The following is a 24,899-nucleotide window of genomic DNA, read 5'->3' on the forward strand; positions in this document are numbered from 1 at the left end:
TCGTGAGAGGATGCCTACATTTATTGTTGCCCCGTGTGAGGATGAGTAACCATGAACTCTGGGATGAGACTCTCCCTTGGAATCTCCCAGAGAGTGAGGCACCAGCGATGACCATTCACGTGTCTCAACTTTGGGAGTTGTTCCTTATCAGAACACTCTTATCAGCTAGAAAAACACCTTAAATGTGAACCAAATGGAATGGCCTCTCTCTATCAAGCACCACTTGAGATGAGGGAGAGAGTAACCTTGCCGCTACAATGGTATCTCTCCTGTGTGAATGCGCTGGTGGGTTATTAAGTCACTTGACCGACTAAAACTCTTCCCACACTGACTGCAGCTGAAAGGTCTCTCTCCTGTGTGAATGCGCTGGTGTGATTGTAAGTGGCTTATTTGACTAAAACTCTTCCCACACTGACTGCAGCTGAACGGTCTGTCTCCTGTGTGAATGCGCTGGTGGGTTACTAAGTTACTTGACCGACTAAAACTCTTCCCACACTGACTGCAGCTGAACGGTCTCTCTCCTGTGTGAATGCGCTGGTGCCTTTTTAAGTCACTTGACTGACTAAAACTCTTCCCACACTGACTGCAGCTGAAAGGTCTCTCTCCTGTGTGAATGCGCTGGTGTGATTGTAAGTGGCTTATTTGACTAAAACTCTTCCCACACTGACTGCAGCTGAACGGTCTGTCTTCTGTGTGAATGCGCTGGTGGGTTACTAAGTTACTTGACCGACTAAAACTCTTCCCACACTGACTGCAGCTGAATGGTCTCCCTCCTGTGTGAATGCGCTGGTGGATAATTAAGCTACTTGACTGACTAAAACTCTTCCCACACTGACTGCAGCTGAACGGTCTCTCTCCTATGTGAATGTGCTGGTGGGTTACTAACTTACTTGACTGACTAAAACTCTTCCCACACTGACTGCAGCTGAATGGTCTCCCTCCTGTGTGAATGTGCTAGTGCCTTTTTAAGTGACTTGACTTACTAAAACTCTTCCCACACTGACTGCAGCTGAACGGTCTGTCTCCTGTGTGAATGCGCTGGTGGGTTACTAAGTTACTTGACAGACTAAAACTCTTCCCACACTGACTGCAGCTGAACGGTCTCTCTGTTATGTGAATGTGCTGATGGGTTACTAACTTACTTGACTGACTAAAACTCTTCCCACACTGACTGCAGCTGAACGGTCTCTCTCCTGTATGAATGCGCTGGTGGGTTATTAAGGTACTTGACTGACTAAAACTCTTCCCACACTGACTGCAGCTGAACGGTCTCTCTCCTGTGTGAATGCGCTGGTGGGTTTTTAAGTTAGTTGATTGACTAAAACTCTTCCCACACTGACTGCAACTGAACGGTCTCTCTCCTGTGTGAATGCGCTGGTGCCTTTTTAAGTCATGTGATAGAATAAAACTCTTCCGACACTGACTACAGCTGAACTGTCTCTCTCCTGTGTGAAGGTGCTGGTAGGGTTTTGAAATGCTAGACTGACAGAAACGCTGCTTCTCCCTGTGCCATAATGGCAGTTTGTCCACTCCATCTGAGCAAGGCCTTGAGTGATTCTTCCTCATCCTGTGATCATGCTGGGGTCTCTTATTCTGCAAATGCTCCATGGAATGGTCTTGCTCTGTGTGCTGAAACTGAGATTTGTTTTCTCCATCGTGTCCTTCAGTGTGCTGCTCAGCAGTGTGAATCATCTGGGACTCCATCCCCAGCTCTCTGAGACTAAAACCACCCAGTTCATTCAGCTGTTCCTCTCTTTGCCCAAGAACAGACATACTCTCCAGTTCATTAAAACTTTCAACAATTTTCTCAGTAACCAGATTATTAAACCTGTGTGTAAAATCGTCAGATACTAAGGGATCATATGATTGTTTTAGACTCTGCAGTGACAGTCTCTCCACTTGAACAGAACAAGGCCTAATTATTATCAAGCCCTGTAGGACCTGCTGTTGCTCCTCCCTGTACTGACTCTCCTCTCGGTGCTGTAACTCAGTACTGTTCTCTTCACCAGGGACATCAGTCTGCTGCTCTGCAGGGTCAATCAACTTGGGATCCATATCCTGCTCTGTAAGATTTAAAACATCCAGTTCTTCACTGTGCTCTTGTACAGAGACACAGCCCAGTTCATTACAACTTTGTGTAATATTGATTGTGTCCAGATTATTCATCTTCTCTGTGAAATCATCACATACTAAGAGCCCAGGTGTCTCACTCTCAGGCTCCGTCTTCATCATGGGCACAGAATCCAGATCCTCCACACTCTGTCTGCTGTCTGTGTGCTGCTCACTAAGTGCCTCTTTCCCTGCTGCGGCAGTGAGCTCTGTCTCCTGCATCAGACTGGAGCCCCACTCCTCCTGCTGTTCAAGGAGAGCCCTTTCCCCAGCGTCGGAAAGAACACTGGCCTCTGAGCCTGTAAACACAGGACAAGAAGACACGACCTTTATAAGAAAAAACTATTTTATAGCTTTATACCTTTAGAGGTGGCTTCTCAAAGCATTTTACAGAATGCCAATTACAAAAAATACACAAAATTAGCACGATGAGAATACACAGTTAAAGGAGACAGTAGACAGTGGTACTAAGTACAGTAGGAACAGAGGGGTACAGAACAGTTAAATAAAGGCTCTTCTGAAGAAAAAGTTTTTGAGTCTGGATTTGGAGTTTAGAGAAGGTGACTCTCTGATATCCTTGGGGAGAGAGTTCCAGAGCTTGGGGCTAAACAGGAGAAGGCCCTGTCACCCATAGAATGTAGATGGGCTTGGGGAACAGTTAGGAGAGCAGAATTAGAAGAGAGAAGGTTGCGAGGTGGGGAGTAGGGTGATAATATCAGACCAGTATGGAGGTGCCAAGCCAAGACATGGAGAGTCTTATAGGTGAGCAGGAGGATTTTTAAGTGGATATGAAACTTGACAGGAAGCCAGTGCTAGGACTCCAGGATAGGAGTAATGTGATCATTTGCACTAGACGTGGTCAGGGTTCTGGCTCCTGAATTTTGGACATACTGGAGTTTGTTCAATGTGGATTTAGAAACCCCAGAGAGTAGAGCATTACAGCAGTCGATTCAAGATTAGACAACACTTTTCAGCCACAGTTAGTGATAACACAGGGCATAGTCGAGCAATATTTCTGAGGGGAATGAAAGATGTTTTGACAACACGCTGCACATGTGGGTCGAACGTCAAATATCATCCCCAAGTTTTTCAATTTAGACTGAAGTTCAAGTACAAGACCATCCACAGATAGGGTTTCACACTGATTTTACAAAGTTGATGGGTGGTGCCAATAAGCATGGCTTCAGTCTTGTCACAGTTAAGATGAAGGACATTTTGAGTCATCCAAGTTCTTATGTCAGAGATGCAATTAGAATAGAGACAGCCACATCAGCATAAGGTTTGGTATGGATGTATATATGAGTAACATTAACATAGTAATGATAGCTGAGGCCATGTGATCTTAAAAGCTTCAAGCTAAAGCTGTAAGCCTTAAGCTACACAAACACACGTCTAGTATTCTCGCAATCAGTTTGGGTTGTTTAAGCATAGAGGAATAATAGAGTTTAAGTGGGTTTCTGATAATACGTGATTTTAGATATACAAGCTTTGTCAGAAACCTAATTACTGTGTAAAAAGTAAGAATACAGAAATAATAATAATACATTACATTTACATAATACAGACACACTGACTGCACACTACAGTACATTTACACTACACTGAGAGTGAGGGATTCATACAGACACACTGACTGGACACTCCAGTACATTAACATTGCACTGAGAGTGAGGGGGGTTCATACAGACACACTGACCAAACACTACAGTACATTATCACTGCACTGAGAGAGTGGGGTTAATTGGCTCCGTGAAGTTGGCCCCTCTACAGACAGCACAAATGATTAAACTCATCTCATTCGTTAGTGTTACGTTTGTGCTGTTAAAAGTAGCATTTGTGCTGCTTTCAATTCCGAGATATAGAGCCTTGTTTTTTCGGGGTTGTGACATCACTCAGCCCCACTACAAGATCCTAGCGGAACCAGACCGGTCTCATTCGTTAGTGCTGCATTTGTGGCGGTTTGTGCCATTGAAAGTAACTTCCCAGCTACTTTCGTTCCTTAGATATAACATCTTCTTTTTCAGGGGGTGACGTCACTCAGCCCCTCTACAACGTTCTAGGGGAACCGGACCGGTCTCAATCGTTAGTGCTGTGTTTGTGCCGTTGAAAGTAGCATTTGTGCTGCTTTCATTCCCGAGATATAGTGCCTTGTTTTTCCAGTGATCACGTGACCATGCACGGTGACTTGGACCTCCAATAACCCCGTCTGCCGAGTTCAAGCGCTCTGTTACCAGCGCGAGAGTAACAATTCTACAACTTCGTTCCTCTGTTTGCCCAGGTAGGGGGAGGCGGTGGATTTTGCATTTAATATCATTATCTTCTATGCATTTGTGTGAACAGGAAAATTAAATTTGTCTCCAATATCATACCCGAATTAGAAGAGTTTCAAGTGTAGCCTTAAAAAGCGACATTAGCAAACAATTGTATGTTCTTACAAAGAGGCTTTAACAAACAAGTCTTAATACCTCATAGCGGTGACCTTTTTTAAAAATCATAAGAAGTAATCAGTTTCGCATTGTCTCCTTCTTAAATAAACAGGCATCAAGGGACGTGTGAAGATTCAACCTGTCTGTCGAGCCACGTATTTAAAAAGATTTGAATTTGGAACATTCTGAACCATTGTTGCTCTTTTTTATGCAAAGCCAAAGTGAAAAGGAACCAGGACTTCAGGACTTTTTTTTTTAAGGGGCACTATGTACAAAGTTTACACAAGTTCATAACACATCCGAGAAACAAGAGTCTTACCATCTCACACATGAACACCGCGGCAATATTGGAAAATATTTTTATTTTCACAGAACAGAAGTGAACATATATCTAGGTTCTCTGAAAAACTGGCATTATCCACGTGTTTGTATTTACAGGGATCTTATGCGCAAACATGAAACGATTAGCTCACAGTTCTTTTATCTGTGTTTCTAGTCAGTCCTTGGTGTAGAATACAGCATGAGGGCACACCTTGACCTCTGAATACACAAATATGACTGCAAGGACATTTACAGGTACCAACACACTCAGTACTGAAATTACTGGATGTGATGAAAACAATGAATGCAATTTGTTTTCCGACTCTGTCTGGTCGGGTGGGGGTGGATGTTTTACATTTTAATATAGCGCCTTCTTTTTCTGGCCGTGACGTCACTCTGTGTCGTCGGCACCATACAAAACCGCAAGTTCAAGACCACCAGATCTTTCAATTGTGATCTCTTGATCAGCTGACCCCAGCCTTTGCAGTTGATGTTTGATTTATTATCTGCATCTCTGGCGAAGACCTCTTCTTCCAAATCGTAAGTTACTTTACAAACTAGAAATGCTATACTGTAATTATGATGCAACGTTGACGTTCCCATGAATTTATTTTAAAGTAAAGATATTTGAGAAACTTGTTTATATCGCGGGGAATACCACAAAAATTAGTAAGCTGCATTTGCCGTTATCATGATATTTCTACACATGCAAGTGAAACTTGAAAGGATTTGTCACACTTCTGAAATTAAATTATAATGTTTTGTTTCTGTTAGTGTTACAAGGAGAACTGAACCCCCAAAAATCTCTGACATGTTAGAAATTGCTGATGTGAAAGCAGAAATGATTAAGTGGTGAATGCAATGCTTTAAAAACATATCATAAATGAAAGAAGTGGTGATGGGCCTTGGTATTGCAGTTAACGTGAGTAGGCAGCTCTAAAAAATATTAATTTATCAATTTCTATCTACATATACAGAGACTTTTTGATGTGCACTTAAACTGTAATCCATAACAATGTAAAAAACCTAGTTATTTTCATTTACGCGGTGGAGGGAAGTCCCCATTACCTGTAGAGCGCTTTCACTGGGGTTTCCAGAGAAGCACTATGTAACTGAAAGGATATTATTATAAATCACGTAAAAATTGGGAAGAAGCACAGTTTAGGCCAGGTTTGGTGAAATTCATTTTTTGTTACATTTTTGAGTGTTAATCGGACTTCTCTATACTTTGCATTAAACATTTCCCATAATACCCGGGCCATGGGTCTAGCTAGGGATTCGGCCATCACATGAACACTAAGATTAAAGGGTGACATCATGGAGCTAACAAAAGAGAAGTGTAAAGCTTGCCACGATTTGTTGTTTGAGACTTCAGTTCTAAGCAATATACAGTGTTTTGCATTCATCCTTATTTCTTTCTGGGGATTTAAACTACTCATCATTTGCTTGATTTTTTTAAAACCTTGAGCGGTCCGATTCCAGGTAATGCACTACATATTTGTGATTTTTGATTGTTAATTCTTAATTGTGTATGAAAGTAGATATCAGACCTACTGCATGCAATAGCTTATTAAGGAGCTGTTGCCTTTCTATTGTTCGATTACCTGTAGAGAGGGAGAGGGGTTTATAATGCACGTTGAAGTACCTGCCTCTGTGAAGTTCTGAGCATCTTTGGGAATGTTTGCACGGTTTACATTGATTGTATCATGTCCCAGAAGCAGCAGGCACGAAACTGGTGACTCCACTATTGTAGTAAATGTAGTATAGTTAACCATTTGACAATGGATTAAGGTCTGCCTTCACAGAGCATAGAACAGGATAAAATGAGTTTTGTGAGCTTTATTAAGTTATCCCCTCACACAACAGAGTATATTAAGGAAGTATAAAAATGTATCATCTGGTGTGTTACACTGTTACCACACTTAAGAGACCAAGGAAATGTACTGGATTAAAGCTCTGCATTGTTCATTGTTATTCTGACATTGTTAAACATTTTACACATTGTTTGGTTACGAAAGTCGATGTGAGGACAGGATTTGTTTTTTTGTATTTTAAACAATGTATGTTGTTGCACCATAGTACTCATTCTACATATTTGCCCTTCATTCCAGGATTCATCACCCACAGGCACTGTTAGGAGGGTAGGAACTTAACAGTACTAACATTCAGGCTGTGCTGCCAGACATAACCTGACAAAAGAATATACCCAAGTGCTGCAGGGCTGCAAAGGTAAAAAAGAATCAATGTATACATGCATAACAGATCAAATCACACTTAAAACCTCACACTTAGAACAAAAAAATAGCACAAGGATACGATGTTTTTCCTTCTGATGAAATTCTAGAAAAAATAGGTGCAACTGGGGACCAAGAGCCAAGCTGGACCCTTGATGCATGCCCGACAGCATTGAAAGACTGGGAAACAGAAATCTGTGAAGAATGCAGGTTGCTTGCTGTGGACAGTGGTGATAGACATAACCTGCATTTCCTACCGGAGATTGTTCCTCATCTCACCAGGCTTGCTTGATATCTCCCACTCTGGACTGGCTTAATGGTTCCACTTTTCAAAAGTGTGAACATCACTGTAAGTTCAGCCAGTGTGGAGGCGGATTTCAAAATCCTAAAACAATCAGTGCTGAAGCATGAGTTGACAGGTTCCTTATGAAGCACCTAGCACCCATAGAAGGTATGAGAATATCAATGGGTGCTCATGGTGTTTCCCAGCAGTGTGAGAGGGCCATTATCAGTGCTACCACATCCAGCTCTCTAGAACAGCAGAGCGGAACACTTGTTATGAGTTCTGAAAAACAGACAGAGCTCAAAAAGGACAAAGAACTGGTGTATCCATCAAATCTGAGTTGTTTGGAAAATTGGAGAGGGCTTGCTGCACCACCTAAAAAACGGAAACCATCTTCTTATCTTGTGCCTCGTTCTGAGTGGTTACAACATAGATTGTTCTATTCCTGTGAAAAAGGCTGTAGTGGCTCTGATGAGGAATGGAAGCAGCAGAGACCTGCCCCCAGTAAAAGTGAGTGGAATGTACTGAACACTTGTGCATTTGATGTCAGTGCCTATGCAGTGACTATTGCGATAGCAGGTCTTCTAGCAGCTATGTTAATCAGGCTGTAGATAGCATAGAAATATTTCAACTGGTGAAACATTTGGCACAGAAAGGTGTGCACAAAGATGTTTATGTTCTAAGAGCTAAAATTGTGAGGGACATCTTTGGTGCAATGAAAACAGAGTCAGAGCTACAATAAGTGAGAGCTGAATGTAATATTTCAGAAATCATAGCAAAAGTGTTGTTAACACTTGTTCAAATTACAGATGTGCAGAACACTCTGATAGAAATGCAAGTTTGTGACCCAGCTTTATCAGAACACATCTTGTGTAATGGTACTGTACAGCACAGCTTGTCAACTGGGCAACATCCTGTCATTGACTGTGACGTGGGAGATTGGCTGAGTCGTGAAGAAAACACTGTCCAGTCTCAAAATATCTTTGAGAGTCAACTTTCAGATTTTCCACATAACCTGGAATTAAATGGGACCTTCAAATTAAGAGGTGTCACTACGTTCTGCCCACCTGTCCTGGGTCATTACATTGCATATTGCAAAAGACACGACTTCACCTGGGAGAAATCTGGCGATCTAACAAAGGCAGTCATATCTGTGTCTTCAGAGCTCAAGGTGTGCCCTCATGCTGTATTCTACACCAAGGACTGACCAGAAATACAGATAAAAGAACTGTGAGCTAATCGTTTCATGTTTGCGCATAAGACCCCTGTAAATACAAACACGTGGATAATGCCAGTTTTTCCAAATAACCTAGATATGTGTTCACTTCTGTTCTGTGAAAATAAAAATAATTTCCAATATTGCCACGGTCTGCATGTGTGAGATGGTAAGACTCTTGTTTCTCGGATGTGTTATGAACTTGTGTAAACTTTGTACATAGTGCCCCTTTAAAAAAAAAAGTCCTGAAGTCCTGGTTCCTTTTCACTTTGGCTTTGCATAAAAAAGAGCAACAATGGTTCAGAAAGTTGCAAATTCAAGTCTTTTTAAATATGTGGCTACACAGACAGGTCAAATCTTCACACGTCCCTTGATGCCTATGTTTACTTAAGACGGAGACAATATGAAACTGATTACTTCTTCAGATTTTTAAAAAAGGACAATGCTATGAGGTATTAAGACTTGTTTGTTAAAGCCTCTTTGTAAGAACATACAATTGTTTGCTAATGTCGCTTTTTAAGGCTACACTTGAAACTCTTCTAATTCGGGTATGATATTGGAGACAAATTTAATTTTCCTGTTCACACAAACGCATAGAAGATAATGATATTAAATGCAAAATCCACCGCCGCCCCCCCGTACCTGGGCAAACAGAGGAACAAAGTTGCAGAATTGTTACTCTCGCGCTGGTAACAGAGTGCTTTAACTCAGTTGACGGATTAACTCGAGATCAAAGTCACTGTGCATGGTCACGTGATCAATGGAAAAACAAGGCGCTATATCTCGGGAACGAAAGCAGCACAAACGCTACTTTCAATGGCACAAACCGGCACAATCCCAGCACTAACGAATGAGATTGGTCCGGTTCTCCTAAGACGTTGTAGGGGGGCTGAGTGACGTCACAACACCCCAAAAAGAAGGCACTATATCTCGTGAAAGAAAGTAGCTGGGAAGTTACTTTCAACGGCACAAACACAGCACTAACGATTGAGACCGTTCTGGTTCCCCAACGACGTTGAAGGGGGCTGAGTGACGTCACGACCCCGAAAAAACAAAGCGCTATATCTTGGGAACGAAAGCAGCACAGAAGCTAGGTTCAACGGCACAAACAGCACTAACAAATCACGTGGGTTTCATTGTTTGTGCTGTCTGTAGGAGGGGCAACTTCACAGAGCATACTATTTGAATGCAGAATCTCTTCCTGCGTGTTTAAGTGTTTAGAGAAAATTCCCACGACACTACTAAAAACTTTGCCCCTCTACTGAGCAAATACTGTATTTTCCTGATATAGGAAACAGAGCAAATAAAAGTATCACCATTTAATTACATGCAATACCAGATGCAATCTCTTACCATCTTAAGAGCAAGAGTTCACATGAAAGTACATCAAAACCTGATAGTTTCAACAAAAAAGTGTCTCTTGTGGGACAAATATTCAGGAAGCCGCTACAATAATCATCTGGTACCAATTTTCTATGTATATCACCATTCTCTCTTGTGTGTTAGACTTTCAGCGATCCACAACCTTGAATTACAATGGAAAATGGTTTTATATATATACTATGTACCAAGATCTCTCAGTAACAAAAACAAAACCACAATAATATTATAAGAAGAAGGAGACATGTTCTCCTGGTTCTGTGGCTGAACCATATATATACACACAAGAATATGCAAAAACTTTGTTTTAATCTGAAATTTTATATACAAAGATTTTAAAGTCACTACGTACAATAGATATTTATCATTAAAATCTTAAAATCATTCACTGATGATAACTTCTCAGTAATATGTAAATTATATTGACATTTATATTGGTTATATATACATATCACAGCCTGTTAAATATTCACTTTAAATTCATGAGCTCTTAAGCCCGTAGTGGTAGTGAGGACTAATCAGATGTTAAATCGAGGAAGGGAGACAGTAGATTGAGCCCCACCCCCCAGACAGACTGAGAAAGGGTTCATTGTCACACAGATGAGCACATTTGGAAGACAATGCGAGGCTCCGAACCGCAGCAGCCACAAATCCTGCTCCTGTGTCAATGTTAAGAGGGTTTATAAGACATTCAATACACATTTATTGATTCATGGCGTAACTTGTCCTCCCTATTCACTAACATTATAAGACCACGTCCCAATTTCCAAACTGTACCCTAAGCCCTTCCTCCAGGTCCACATCTCCATGACGCAGCGTAAGAAGTGTGGACTTCAGTGCATGTGGACAGAATTTCTTAAATATGTTTTTGTTTTCCTTTCTCCATTCGCAGGCTGATGAAATTGAATCTCATCGCGTCTGTCCCCGAACCAAAAGGGAGTGACACGTTGTGTTCATTCGTCTTTAGCAGACTGAACTCCAAATGGGCGAAGTAAACAAAGGAAAACGTGGTGATACCGCCGTTTTTGCGTAGCTAAATACATTTCAACTCGACTATCCCGGTACACAAATCACAGTCTGGGGAAAATAACTCATTCATTCGCTTTCTTTCAACACAAACTAGGCAGGACCTCAAAGCTTTGTACTACTGAATACGTCTACTATTAAATATTCCATCTACAAAATATACTGCAGGTAAACCAATATTATATTTATCAAAATGGGGTGACAAAATCAAATCTGTACATCAAAACCTAGAACACAAACAGGATGAATCTGAAAGTAACACATAATCTACAGATGTAAATAATATATACAGCATGAATACTTAAAGTAATTCAGGTGGGGAGCTGCGTCAGCATGCGTAGGCTGCAAAGGAACAAGTAGAGGTTTATTCCTGTGCTGAAAAGAGAAAAAAATAAACATTTCGGCTGTGGAGCCTTCTTCGGGCGTCAAAACCTTCTTCAACAGCTGAAATGTTGTTTCTTCTCTTTCCGGCAGGGAATAAACCTTTACTTGCTCCTGAACCGAAGGTTGTCCAATTTATGTAATTTTGTTTTACATAAAATATGCACGTATTAAAACCATAAAAAATAATATTTTAGTTTCCAATTGTGGGGGAAAAGCAAGCGCTGTCTTGACATTAGTGGTTCTAAAATAATTAAGCCTGCTTTACTACACCAGCTACATTAGTTCATCATTGGGTATTCCTCAGACTATATTCAGAAGATGGCAAAACAGAGCACAAAGCAATAACTCATCGCAGCAATTAACAGGGTCTAGGAGGGGAAGCTGATCATGTAATCATTTTCTTAAGACTCTTTTGTGCTCAGCAGAAGATTGAAAAGGGCAGCAGAGGACAGTCGGGGATGTAATTTTACGAAAACATTTGTTCTGTCTAAACTGCCAGTATTTAACACACTGACTGGACACTCCAGTACATTAACACTGCACTGAGAGAGAGGGCGGTTAATACAGACACACTGACTGGACACTCCAGTACATTAACACTACATTGAGAAAGAGGGGGGTTAATACAGACACACTGACCGGACACTCCAGTACATTAACAGTGCACTGAGAGAGAGGGGTTCATACACACACACTGACTGGACACTCCAGTACATGAACACTGCACTGAGAGGGGGGTTAATAAAGACACGCTGACCAGACACTCCAGTACATTAACACTGCACTGAGAGAGAGAGGGGTTCATACAGACACACTGGCTGACTGGACACTGCTTTAATGTACAATAAGGTACATAAACACTGCACAGAAGAGATAGTTACCGCCACGTCGATAAATAATCTGCCCACAAACATATTTCCAAGACTCCAAAGTCTCCTAAATTGGTTTTCACATAAAGAAAGTGTATCAGTTGATGACAAATTCAATAATACTTAGACAAAACCGAGTTTCTGGCCACATTCAAAGAACAGCAATAACCTTAATGAGAATATAACTAGACCACAACTAGTTTAGTTCGCAGAAAAGAATCCCTCGGCAACATCACAAACCTTTCCTACTTCGCTCTGCATCTCTCCACTACAGATTCAACAGTGAGGAAGTTAAAAACACCGTTTTTAAACACAGACATTACTACATAAGTCATCGCACTTACCCGACAGCTCCGTTTCTTCATTTGTTTCTGCAGTGATTTCACAGGGAGGCATGAGTCCAACATGATCCGTCCCTCCCTGATCTCCTCCTGCTCCCGACTCCTTCTACCACAGCTGCAGTCGCACTTTAAAGGTCTCGTTTTCCTTCATTCGCGTTATTTCTGTCCCGAAACTGTCCTCCACACACTGTGTGATATTAATCACGGCCCGACTCACCAGGATCTGGGAGACGCTGTGGAGTTTGTCTTGAAACTCGTTCTCAGAGTCAGACATCCTGTTTCGGAAAACTTCTGAAACTTCATACACGAACGATTTGAGCAAAACCTCCACGAAACAGTGAAGCTCGTTTTCCTGCTTCATTTGCGCGATTTCGACCCCGAAACCGTTGTCGACAGACGTGATTTTAATCACGATCCGTCTCGCCAGAACCTGAGAGATCCGGCAGAGTTTTTCTTCAATCGACTTCTCGGAATCATCTGTCCGGTTTCGGAAAACTTCCGAAACTTCATGCACGATCGATTTAAGCACAATCTCCATGAAAGAGTGCGCCTCAGTTTTCAGATTAAGCAACAGATTCTCCATTTTTTTCAGAGTCGATCTGGAAGACACAGACAAGTCCTGCAGCTGCCGCGGCTGCAAACACGTGGGCTTGAGCACAGAAAGCGAAATGTGGTCAAAGAGAGGACTTCCGTGTTATCAGATGAACTTCCTTAGTGACCGTTGCTATAAACCACAAAAATATTATTCGAATAATAAAAATCTGAAAAAAAATAGTCCAGAATAGATGTTTGCGTTATATTATAGTGTAACGCATACGGTCGACATTTTTTTATTTTTATTAAATGTGTAAATAATTTACAAATACAACTAGAGGAGCAGAAACAGAATCAAGAGAAAAAAAACACGAACAGAAAAAAAATTAACTGGCAGAGGTAACGAAGTAAATTATATTTTTTACATATATCAAATGTTTTCCTTGCTTAAGCATTTTTTCATTTTTATAGAATTTAAATAATATTTTAACTCCATCTGAAAAGTACTAAAAAGGGGAGTATTATTGGACCATTTTGATTTATGAATGTGAAATTTACTCAGAATGACTAATAAATTTGCTATAAATAAATTCTTTTTAAAAAAAGTTCTCTTACACAGTACAATATCAAAGTCCTTAAACCTAAAAAAAACACCTTTAAATGCCTACAAACCAAACTCTGCAAGTCCGTCCAAAACAACTTCACAAACACACACCTTACAAGTAAATGTACCAAAGATTCCCTTTCAACCCGACAAAAAAAGCACAAATCATCCTGCTCATGCTTAAATTTAGACAGTACTTATTTAACTGGATAAAACCTATGAACAATTTTAAATTATATCTTTTTAGCTTTATTTGTAATACAATATCCATCAGGAGTTATCCAAACTAACTTCCAATTTATATTTTCAAATGGTGCACTCCGAAAAGATCAACTTGACACGCACACCTTTCCTGTATAAAATAAAAATCATCTCTCATTTTTTTACAAAACAAATTGCTTTTTTTACAACATTTCGAATACCTTTAATTTAATAGAAACATCTACCTTAATTTCTTATTTATTCTGCACGTCTGCAGTCACTGTTTACATGTCTGCATTGTTTACTTGTACGTTGTCTACTGTTTGTACAGTATATTGTCTTGATGTACTTTGTGTTAAGTATCTATATCTATGTTCTCGCAGTCTCCTTCCTCATCGCTCCTGCTCGCTCGACACTCAGTCTCTATGCCTGGGCTCATTGAATCTCTGGCCAAGTCTTTTGGATCTTAATGACTATATGAACAAAAAATAATTTCAGGTTTACAAATTTGACAATATTTCACCTATAAGGCTCTGCATGGCTTGGCACCTCATTACTTGTCTGAACTATTATCGCTCCCCACCTACTCCCCACCTCGCAACCTTCTCTCTTCTAATTCTGCTCTCCTAACTGTTCCCCAAGCCCATCTACATTCTATGGGTGACAGGGCCTTCTCCTGTTATGCCCCCAAGCCCTGGAACTCTCTCCCCAAGGATATCACAGAGTCACCTTCTCTAAACTCCTTCAAATCCAGACTCAAAACCCTCTTCTTTAGAAAAGCCTTTACTGAACTGGTTCCATTCTTCACCCCTCTGCTTTTCTTAGTACCACCATCCACGGTCTCCTCTATATATTGTAATTGTGTTTTATCTTGTGTATTTTTATTTATTGTTGTTGTCATTCTGTAAAGAGCTTTGAGAAGCCTCCCTTTAAGGTGCTATCCCCATGTACCCCATGTATTAAGAAGACCCCCCCCTATTCCAGTATATTACCTGTAGTGTTATATTCAAAAAATCATAAAAAAATAAAGAACACTTTCACAACCCAAAGCAAGGTTGTATAAGGTGAGGGGGGCTGTCTGGTGTGTAAAACACTTGGTTGTAGCATTGTGAATGTTGTGCTTCAAATGCTATTGAGTCATGAAGAGGACCTCCCTATCCCAGTGTATTGTGTGTCTAATAGGTGCCGTATTGAAAAAATCATAACAAAAACTGAAAGAGGTTTCACAACCCAAAGCAAGGCTGGGAAAGGTCAGAGGACCTGCTTAGTGTGTAAAACACTTACTTGCAGCATTGTGGGTGCTGTGGTTTAAATGCTATTGGCTTGTGAACAGCATCCCCCTATCCTAGTGCACAGTGCCACATTCAATAAAACCATGAGAAAAAGAGATTCACAACCCAAAGCTCTGCCAGTCTTCTGTGTAAACAATCATGGACATCATGATTTGAACATCATGGGTGCTGTTTTTAAAAAGCTGTTGAGTAAAGAATAGGAATTTTCCTGCAGAATGAAAACAGGAAAGAAAGAAAGGGTTTCAGAAATAAAACAAAGCTTTATTCCCGTGCTGACAGTCTGGGTAATTGGAAACTGCTGTTCTGCTTCCTATGGTCATATATGGGTTTTTCGCATGAAACTCTATTGAGCAGTATTTCTGCGTTGTGAACGTATGTATGTATACAGCGGTCCCCCAGTGTTCCAGATGGTGCGTAATTGCGCATCAATCAAAACCCCGACTGTCAGAAAAGGATAATTAGCTCACTGATATGTTTATGGAGGGGTTGTGAAAATTTTCAAAGTCGTGGTCTTTAAAATGCATTTGGTTTGAAGGCGTTCTGTGTTATATGATATGTGATATGGACACAAGAATATTCGTGCGTGGAATAAAAAGACAAACTGAAGGCTGTGAGAACATTCACAATGTACTTTATACACAGAGCAATTGTATATACAAAGCAATTGTTTCATAAAAACGCTACAGGTGTGCCAAAATCGTTTTTGAACTTCAAGCTTACTTTACCCAAAAGTGATGAAGACACAGACATTCAATGAAAACGAATTTGATTCACTCAAGGCTTCGCTCTTTTGTTGTGATGTCATTTTAATTAATGTTAGCTGTGATTAGGTGTCGTTTTTGTCTCTTTTAACTTAAGAGTTAAAGAGTTTAAGAGTCTGCTCCTTTCTTCCTGGTATAGAAATAACATGTTCCATGTTTACAACCACCACTATAAATTCTTTGTTCAGCTCAAACGCCTGTCTGCGTTGACAAGGCATCTCAAAATGACATATTAAATAAGAACACGATCCTTCTGGTTACCATTCCTGTGGTTGGAGCGTTGTTTCGCCCTTTTTCGTTCTTCTACAATATTTACAGACAGGGCTTTATCACTGGAGTTGTACAGAAGAAGTGTGCATCGGTCCATGAAAATCATCAGTACTGCTGTTGTTCTTTGCGTAGTTTAACCGAGAGCACTTAAAAGATGCAAAAAGCTTTCAAAGAAAACAGAATTGAAAGACAGTAGAGTAAGGAGGTAAAAAAGCACTCCCCCGTCGAGGAATTAACCACCGTCGCCCGTGTGACTGGATATAAAAATAACTGATTCGTTTTTGCCCAGTCTCTGGAAGCTTCAATGTGATTATTTCTCCTTCCTTATTTCTTCATTCCCATGAATTTACTCTGTAGTAGAGGAAACACGAAAGTGGGAAATTGCAGGCATTCTCCATGCGCACATACCATTGGGGATGTAGCTCGGTGGTAGAGCGCATGCTTTGCATGTATGAGATCCCGGGTTCAATCCCTGGCATCTCCACGTGCTTTATATTATTGTGCTCACATCGCAATCTTCTGTTGAGTGAGAACTCTTTGTTGGTGTTCATAGAGAGCCAGGTTTACACAATTAAGTTCAGTCACACGCGAAGTGCTACAGTGTTGCTCTGCTGTTTTAGATGTACCTCCAAAGCATTTAGTTCTGTTAACTACAACGAATGATTTGAACTAATTTAACGTCATATTCAGGAAATCCAGAGAACGTCTCCACACTTGTCGTGGCTGTTGAAGAAATCACCTGTTAAATCTCACCTGGGATTTCTTGAGAAATCATTCAGCGAGCGAGTCCTCCCTCTGGACTCCGCACTGAGCTGAAAGCTGCGCAAATTCCTCACTGTGTGTCCTGTACTGTTACAGGTGCTCTCGTGTAGATGTGGAGCACAGCGACAAGAACACCTTGAACTTTTTCATAAGTGAAGGAATATTCAAAAGATCATGAAAAGTATGGATCGAATAAAATATCCATGGTACAACTCGAGAAAAAACTGAAGGACTCAAACAACAAACAACTACTTTTGACGGCCGAAACGTTGTGTTCTGTTTCTTCTTTTTTTCAGCATGGAATAAACCTATAACTTGTTCCTTTGCAGCCTACGCATGCTGACGCAGCTACCCACCTGAACTACTTTTGATGATTACAAGAGATTCAAGAAACACAACTGTCCGCTCACGGGCTTGGGTCCTGAACGCTTAAGTTAAAAGACAAATTAAAGGATGCAAACTGTAAACTCTCTTCACATCTTACAGTTTATTAAATAAAACAATTTCTTACTTTCTTAATAATTTCTTACTGCTGATAGACGATTTATTGCATTTTATCAAAATCACAATTACAAACATTTTAGGTTAAACTGTTATTCACACACTCTATCGGAGAGAAACGTTAGTGTCTTCAGGTGTGTGAGCCCATTTCTAAAAAAATAAAAAATACAAGTTATATGAAATTAATTGTTCTACTTTTTAGCTTGCATAGCCTTATGAATATTTCGGTTAAATCTTTTTTTTCTCTGTTGTAATTTCAGTTGATATTAATATTAGTCATGATTTACAACTTTTGGACATGGTTCATCTTAAATAATTTTGTAATTAGTTTCAATTTTGGAAAATCGCACCCAGAAGCTACCAAAACTGGTAATGTTCATATAATGTGTAATGCAATAGCAGCATTTTGGGTGGGAAAACAAAAAGTATTTCTTGGTATGAATCCCAATACTTCATAAGCGGGGTTCGAATACTTCTCGCTTCAGATAAAGCTGTCAATACATCATAGATTTTTACTCAATCAATAGCAGTGTTATCGCTACAGAGCACTAAATATAGATCCTGGCAATACTTCGTAAGATCTTCAGAAGAAAATCCAAAATACTACAGAAGCAATCAAATGTATACGTTTCTTTTGGATCTAGAATAATCTAGGATAATTATGAGACTCAAAACATGCCCGTCTTTTCTTTTTTCGAGGACAAATGGATTATTGAGGTGTAAAGATGGGTTCAAAACCAAAATCATCTGCTATTGCTACTGTTTCTTTGATAGTTTCTTCAAATCCTTCAATTGATCATCGATATCGAGGAATAATATTAAACAAATTGTTGTTTTCTGTTAATTGCCAATTTTATTGTAATTACATCTTTTTTTACAGATGTCTTGCATGTATCACAAGGTATAATAGTCGCCGTGCGTCCTCAGCTAAAATGTTTTAAAAAGTACGACAAAAGTACAATATGATTAACAACATTCATGGTTATATCTATATTAAAATGAAGGTAAATATACCAAGATATTAAAATAAAATTTTACATTCCTAACCTAATAATGCTTGTGAAGTTTTCCAATAAATCCGAACTGTAATTTTGAGATCAAATTCAATGAGTGAAAATACACAAGTAGTTCACTAAACTGAGTTTCTTCCCTGAAATGATTTGCTTGCGAAACACTAAGCAGCTTTGAATGGATTGCGGGAATCAAATATACAGATGGGTTCAGAGTGTGCTTTCCAACTTTTGTGTAACATTTTCCTTTGATAGGGCAGAGTTGTTTTCACAATCTGGGTTAAATAAAAAGGAGTGACATCAGTTTAAAACAGCTTTCCTTCTTGGAGAACAACGGTTGTGTTCAATATTTCTAATTATTTTGGTTTCAAGATCGCAATTTAGTGTGAAATATAAAAGCCAGCTGGATAAATCTGTTACACATCATTTACAATGGTTTTTCAACTAATAGCTCGTGCAGGGATCAAACCCCAACTGTTGGTACGAGTTGCGTAAGGCTCTGCAACATGCAGATGAGAAACTAACCTCCGCTTCTTGATTATATACACAGTGAGCTATATTTGCGAGCCTACTGCTCCCTACGGGCTCTGTTAACCTTTGGGTTAACAACCGACCCACAGAGACTCATGTACAGCTTAACACTCCTCGGTCTCAGTAAAAGTGATACACTCCGTAAAATTTCCGGAGATTCAATTTTTTTAAAGGAAAATCACCAACATCTACTGGAGTTTTTCATTCTATACTGTGATTTCTGAAGGGTACCCTGTGAAAATACGAGTTTTCACGAGAAGGGATCGACATATAAGGTCAGCAGGCTTGGGGAATTTGACCTTATGATTAAAGCTGTGGGTTCAGCAGTATCAGAACCTGATCAATATCAGTTGACTCCGATATACTTTGAAAATTAACTTCGGGATTTAGAGTCAGGCGTGTTACAGTTGCACCATGGGGTACTTAATTAAAAAAATAGAAAAACAATCAGTGTTCCTGGATCTGTTATCGAGAACAACACCTGCACAAGAGCTGCGCAGGAAAAATAAAATGTGGTCTGGGAAGAAGAGACTCTCTTCAGAAGAGCGGCGCTCCTCACAGGAGGAAAAAAAATCTTTGAGTGTGAATCTGATTTTTCTCCTTTGGGGAATTCAAATCCGTAGACAGCTGTTACCTTGTGGCGCAACGGTAGCACGTCTGACTCACAATCAAAAGGCTGCATGTTCAAATCACGTCGGAGTCAGCTCATAGCTTTTCAGGTTCTGCTGGTCCTGAACACAGAATTCGCACCATGCAGTTGAGCTCCCTGTGTACACCACATAGATAATCTAAACAAAATAGAGCTCACACAGCAAATACCCTTGAACAAAAGAGAAAAGGCACAGTTCACATCTGCTAAACATCACGTCCAACTTCAGAGACAGCTACATCAGAAAATGAAATGGAATCCTGGAAGTTTCAGGTAACTTTTATTAATTCAGGTTCAAGAAAACCTGCTAGGGAGTTTCAGGACACTTTTGTTTTATTAAAAAGTGTCTGAAGCCTGAAGTAAATGTAATTTAAAAAAAACGCTATTGCGCATTAGCTGGTGCTTTTTGTAACGATTTGCTATTTCATGCTGGAAAAAAAGGAAACAGACCCAACGTTTGCTTTCAGGTGCAGTTCATTACATAATAGACATCTATTACTGCGGAGCCTGAATAAAGTTTACACGAGCCAGGTAGAAGTCGAACCTACAATCTTATGATTTGAAATCAGACTCGTTATTTATTAAACCTCTGGTATATCACATAACCTGAATTGCGCCATAGTGTGCTGCGCTGCTACTAGTAATACACTGCCCCATTAAAATTTCAAAGTGAGAAACAGGTGTTTTCTACATTTTTATGAGTTTTAAAATATAATCTCTTTAAATCAGACAAAGGGTTTATGTGTCGCACTGAAATTCCCAACTGATTTAGAATTCAAAAAAGACTGTTTTCTTCCACAAAATGATCAAATCTTTCACTCTTGTAGTAAAGCAGACCTTGATGGGTGAGCATTTGCTCCGGTAAGTTAGGTCACGTATCATGTTAAATCATTTCTTCTCAACACATTTCCTGGTGCACGTTTTCTCTATGAAAAAAAGGACATTTTTCCCTTGCACGAGTTCTTTTTTTTTATCAAAGCGCACAGAAAGAAAAAAGAAGAAGAAATAGTGTTGCAAAAGAACTCTGTCGCCCTTGGGAGATGTCAAACGCATTGGACACGAAAAATGCCAGATAAAAGCCAGTTCTCTTCGTTTCTCAGTGTCGGGACTGCTATGTAAGAGGCAATTTGCTCTGAGAGCAGGTTCAGCACTTACTGAACGCAGATGTCTCAGAGCGGTGTGTCCAAGTGGCTGTAAAAGGTGATGGCTGTCCTGTCACCTTAGCTTAGTTGGTTAAAGCGCTTCTCTATTAAACAAAAGAACCGAGATTCAAATCTCAGCCGTGTCTTTCTTCCTATCTTGTAGTACAGAACGTACCATTTTGGGCACTCACAAAGGGTTTGATTTCGTTAAATGTATGTGTTCAGTTCCTTTCTGGAAAACTTGTTTTTCAAGAAATTCACACAGCTTGCGAAAAATGAAATTCAATTCTTGGTTATCAGTGCAGAAGAAATATTACCGGCTGGCAAAAAGTGACTTGGAAAGCAATCAGTGGAATTGTGTTTTGACAGTCTCTTGAGAACCTAAGCTAAGTTTTAGAGATACTTTGTCAGCTTGACATCAAGGCAGGAAACAAAAGCTTTACTGCGTCCTCTCAACCCAAATGTGCTTTGCCACCTTTAGCGTTATGCAGGGAACAACGTCTGCTGAGATCACTTTCCAGTCAGTGCAAATCGTAGTGTTTTAATGTTGGTTGTGCTGGCGTACTGCTTCTGTCTGTGAAACTTCAATGTTTTGCTTCTTCACGGCGAATCGTTGGCGGGAGTTGAGCTTGTTAAATCTTTGCACACAGCTCCATCAGAAGTAACAAATAGAACATTTTTGGAACAACAATAATAATAATAAAAATCTTTCAATCCCTTGATTGCATAAGAGTGCAAACCCTTTATAAAGGGGGTTGTAACTGTTGAAATGTAACCAGTCACATCCCAAATCATGAACAAAGGTTATTTGCCTTCGCCAGACATCAATTATTATATCAATGATTATTCCTATTTAATATCAGTTCATCTCATATAACGAACCAGATTTCGGAGAACAAACGTTCAAACTGCACAACAGAACCTGAATCCATCTGCTGATTGTCACAAAAGAATGTCGTTACAAATTATCCGCTGAGCTGTTTTAAGTGTCCGGCCACCTCTGTCCTTCCTACTTTGCAGTGGGCACAATACTTTCAGTTTCTTCTCCTGTATTTTCCTTGCTATTTTACTGTCTCTTTCTTCCACGAGGAAATGGATCCACAGCCAAAACCCTGTGTTTCTGCAGTGTCAGTAAGTGTAGAGAGAAATACTTGCACAGCTCCAGTGCACCACTGCACCAATCGTTCTCAACAGCAGTGTGCAGTGAAGTCATGCCCAGGTTGTGAGTTTCCTGGAGAAGTCTCGCCTGTGTTTTCAGCTGCAGAAGATCGCTGTTGAATTTATGTTGGTTCTTCTGTTATTTTTTCTGCTCGATGGCCTCTATTAAATCAGGCACACCTGTTTCCTCGGCAAGTTACTTTATCGCTTCTCACAAACCAACATACTGCAGGCACCTCTAATACCGTCACTGCTTGTGGGCCACGTGTTCCTGCTGTCAGCCTACTATACCACGTTCATGCACATCGAGAAACATTACTACTCTAGTACAAGAGCGAAAAATGAAAGGAAAACACAACCACTTAAAAAAGGGTAGTGCTTTGCTGTGGCTTAGTTGGCAAAAGTGCTTACCTAGTAAACAAGACATTCTGGGATCAAATCCCGGTGGTGCCTTTTATTCCTGTCTTTTTGCACCATTTATCATTATAGACAACATGCTTCTGCATTAAGTTTAATGGAGGTGTTCATTTAGTTTTTGGCACAACTTGTTTTTAAAAAAATCCACACATTGTGTGTAAGTCTTACATGTGTTCTGTCACATCTGGGTGTTAAATTAATAGATGTGTTGTGTTATTTAATATGTTTTGACTCCACGCTTGTGTTTCTCGGGAGACAGCAGAAATATTGTAATTTGGGACACTCACAGAGGTCTTGATTTGGTTTAATTTCCTGTGCGGAACCCATCTTGCTTTTTTTTTAACCATATAGCTTACGAAAGATGAAATACGAGCGAATTTTTTGTTCACCAAAAGCATGTAAATGAAAAAAAAAAGGAAGGTGTAAGAATTTCTGTGGTGCAATCGGTTCGCGTGTTCGGCTATTAACCCAAAGGTGGGTGTTTTGAACCCACCCAGGGACGCACTTCTTCCCGTAGTAAACATCATCACCGCAAATATTTTATTTTTCCGCAAAACCTTAACTGTTTTGATATTTGCAGTAGTAAACAATTGAGAAAAGAGTCAACATTACCGGGAATTTCCAATAATTACCGACATCGGCAACTTCCAAGCAGATAGTATTCACCCATGTTCATTTATGTTCCAATGGGTGGCGGGAGAATTCACTTCTACTCCCGTTGCATCTTCAGCTAAAGTAATTTAAAAAACAATGCAAAATTGTTTGAGAACTTGACAAGCAAAAACAACAGATCGCCGGAGTTCTATTTTAATATTTTCGTATATTTACCTTAATTTGAATATAAATGTTAACCGAAGTGCTGTTCAATATAATGTAATGTTGTTGTACTTTTAAAATATTTTAGCTGAGGGTGAGAGGGGGGATATTACGCCTTGCCAACCATCTAAAATAACAGTAAACGAGGATGGCATTTTAATAAAACTGGCAATCAAAAGAAAGTTACAATTTGTATGGTATTGTAATGCTTGCAGGTTCTTTTCAGAACAAGGACGAGTGGAGACGCAATTAACAAACAAGCATTAGCTTTATTCGTTTTAAACCACACAAAACCATTACACAGGATCTACACACACATGAGGAGACTGACGGAACACGTACACAAGTTTAGGGTGGTAATTACCTAAACACACACTACACTTTTACAGGACTACACAGGGCACTAGAATTACTAGGACATTATTTACACAGGTAGGGTCAGCCGCTGGTCATCGTGCTGACCCTCGTACTCTCCCCGGCTACCACTCCCAGCATGCCCGGCGGTACTACGAGTGCCTAGGGCCCTTCCTCCTCACCACCAGGCGAGGGCGTTACACTGCCCCCACCTGAAGCGTCTGGCGTCTCGCCGACGTCGAACACCCCCCTCAGGCTGTACTCGTATTCGGCCAACTGCTGCGGAACCCTGCGCGAGCGGCCGCTGCGCCGCGGTGACGGCTGGCGACCCACGGACGCCCCACTATCGGCCGGCTCCAGCCCCGGCTGCTCCTCTAGAGCCTCCCCACACGGCTCCTCCTCCCAGGCCCGGTAGGGGGCCAGGCGGTCTCGGTGCAGAACCACCACTCTCCCCCGTGTTCGCAACTGGACACGGTAGCAGACCTCGCCCACCACCCCGAGTACCTCAGCGGGCCCCTCCCACGACGGCGCCAGCTTAGGGCTGAGGCCTTTGCGGCGGCGCGGGTTGTACACCCAAACCGAGTCCCCGGGCTGGAAGGCAGGCCCCCTGCAGCGCAGGTCGTAGTACCGCTTCTGCCGGACCCCCGCCTGTGTCAGGTGGGTCCGTGCAAAGCTGTGCACCCGCTGCATCCGCTGCCGCAGGTCCCACTCGTAGTCCGGTCCAGCCGGCGGTGCCGACCCGTCTCCGGGCGGCGGGCCGAAGACCAGGTCCACCGGTGTTCGCATTTCCCGGCCCAGCATGAGCGAGGCCGGGGTGCACCCGGTGGATTCCTGGACCGCGGTCCTGTACGCCCAGAGCGCAAGGGGGAGGTGGCGGTCCCAGTCCCGTTGGTGCCGGGACACCAGAGTGGCCAGCTGGGTGGCGAGCGTCCGATTAAACCGCTCCACCAACCCGTCGCTCTGGGGATGCAGCGGTGTGGTCCGCGTCTTAGTGATCCCCAGGTGCTGGCACACTCTGGCGAAGACCTGGGACTCGAAGTTACGCCCCTGGTCACTGTGTAACTCCTCCGGCACCCCCAGCCTGGCAAACATCCCCTCCAGCAGTGCATCGGCCACCGTGGGGGCACTCTGGTCCGGGAGGGCGTAGGCCTCCGGCCACTTCGTAAAATAATCCATGGCCACCAAGACGTAGCGGTTCCCGGCCTCGGTGCGTGGAAACGGGCCCAAAACGTCCACCCCCACCCGCTCCATAGGAGCCCCCACCTGGTGTTGTTGGAGGGGGGCCCGGGAGCGTTCGGGGGGACCCTT

General features: G+C 41.3%; 1 non-coding gene and 1 pseudogene across 1 annotated transcript; one reads left to right on the forward strand and one right to left on the reverse strand.

Annotated features, from left to right (window-relative positions):
• Window positions 1–252: 252 nt before the first annotated feature.
• Window positions 253–24,842, reverse strand: LOC148825778 (uncharacterized; annotated as a pseudogene).
• trnaa-ugc (transfer RNA alanine (anticodon UGC)) lies at window positions 16,664–16,735 on the forward strand. The gene has a single exon. It is a non-coding gene; the product is annotated as a tRNA-Ala (tRNA).
• Window positions 24,843–24,899: the final 57 nt, after the last annotated feature.

Source organism: Atractosteus spatula, chromosome 10 (assembly GCF_055471065.1).
Source record: "Atractosteus spatula isolate fAtrSpa1 chromosome 10, fAtrSpa1.hap1, whole genome shotgun sequence".
In the NCBI taxonomy this organism is placed as follows: Eukaryota; Metazoa; Chordata; class Actinopteri; order Semionotiformes; family Lepisosteidae; genus Atractosteus; species Atractosteus spatula.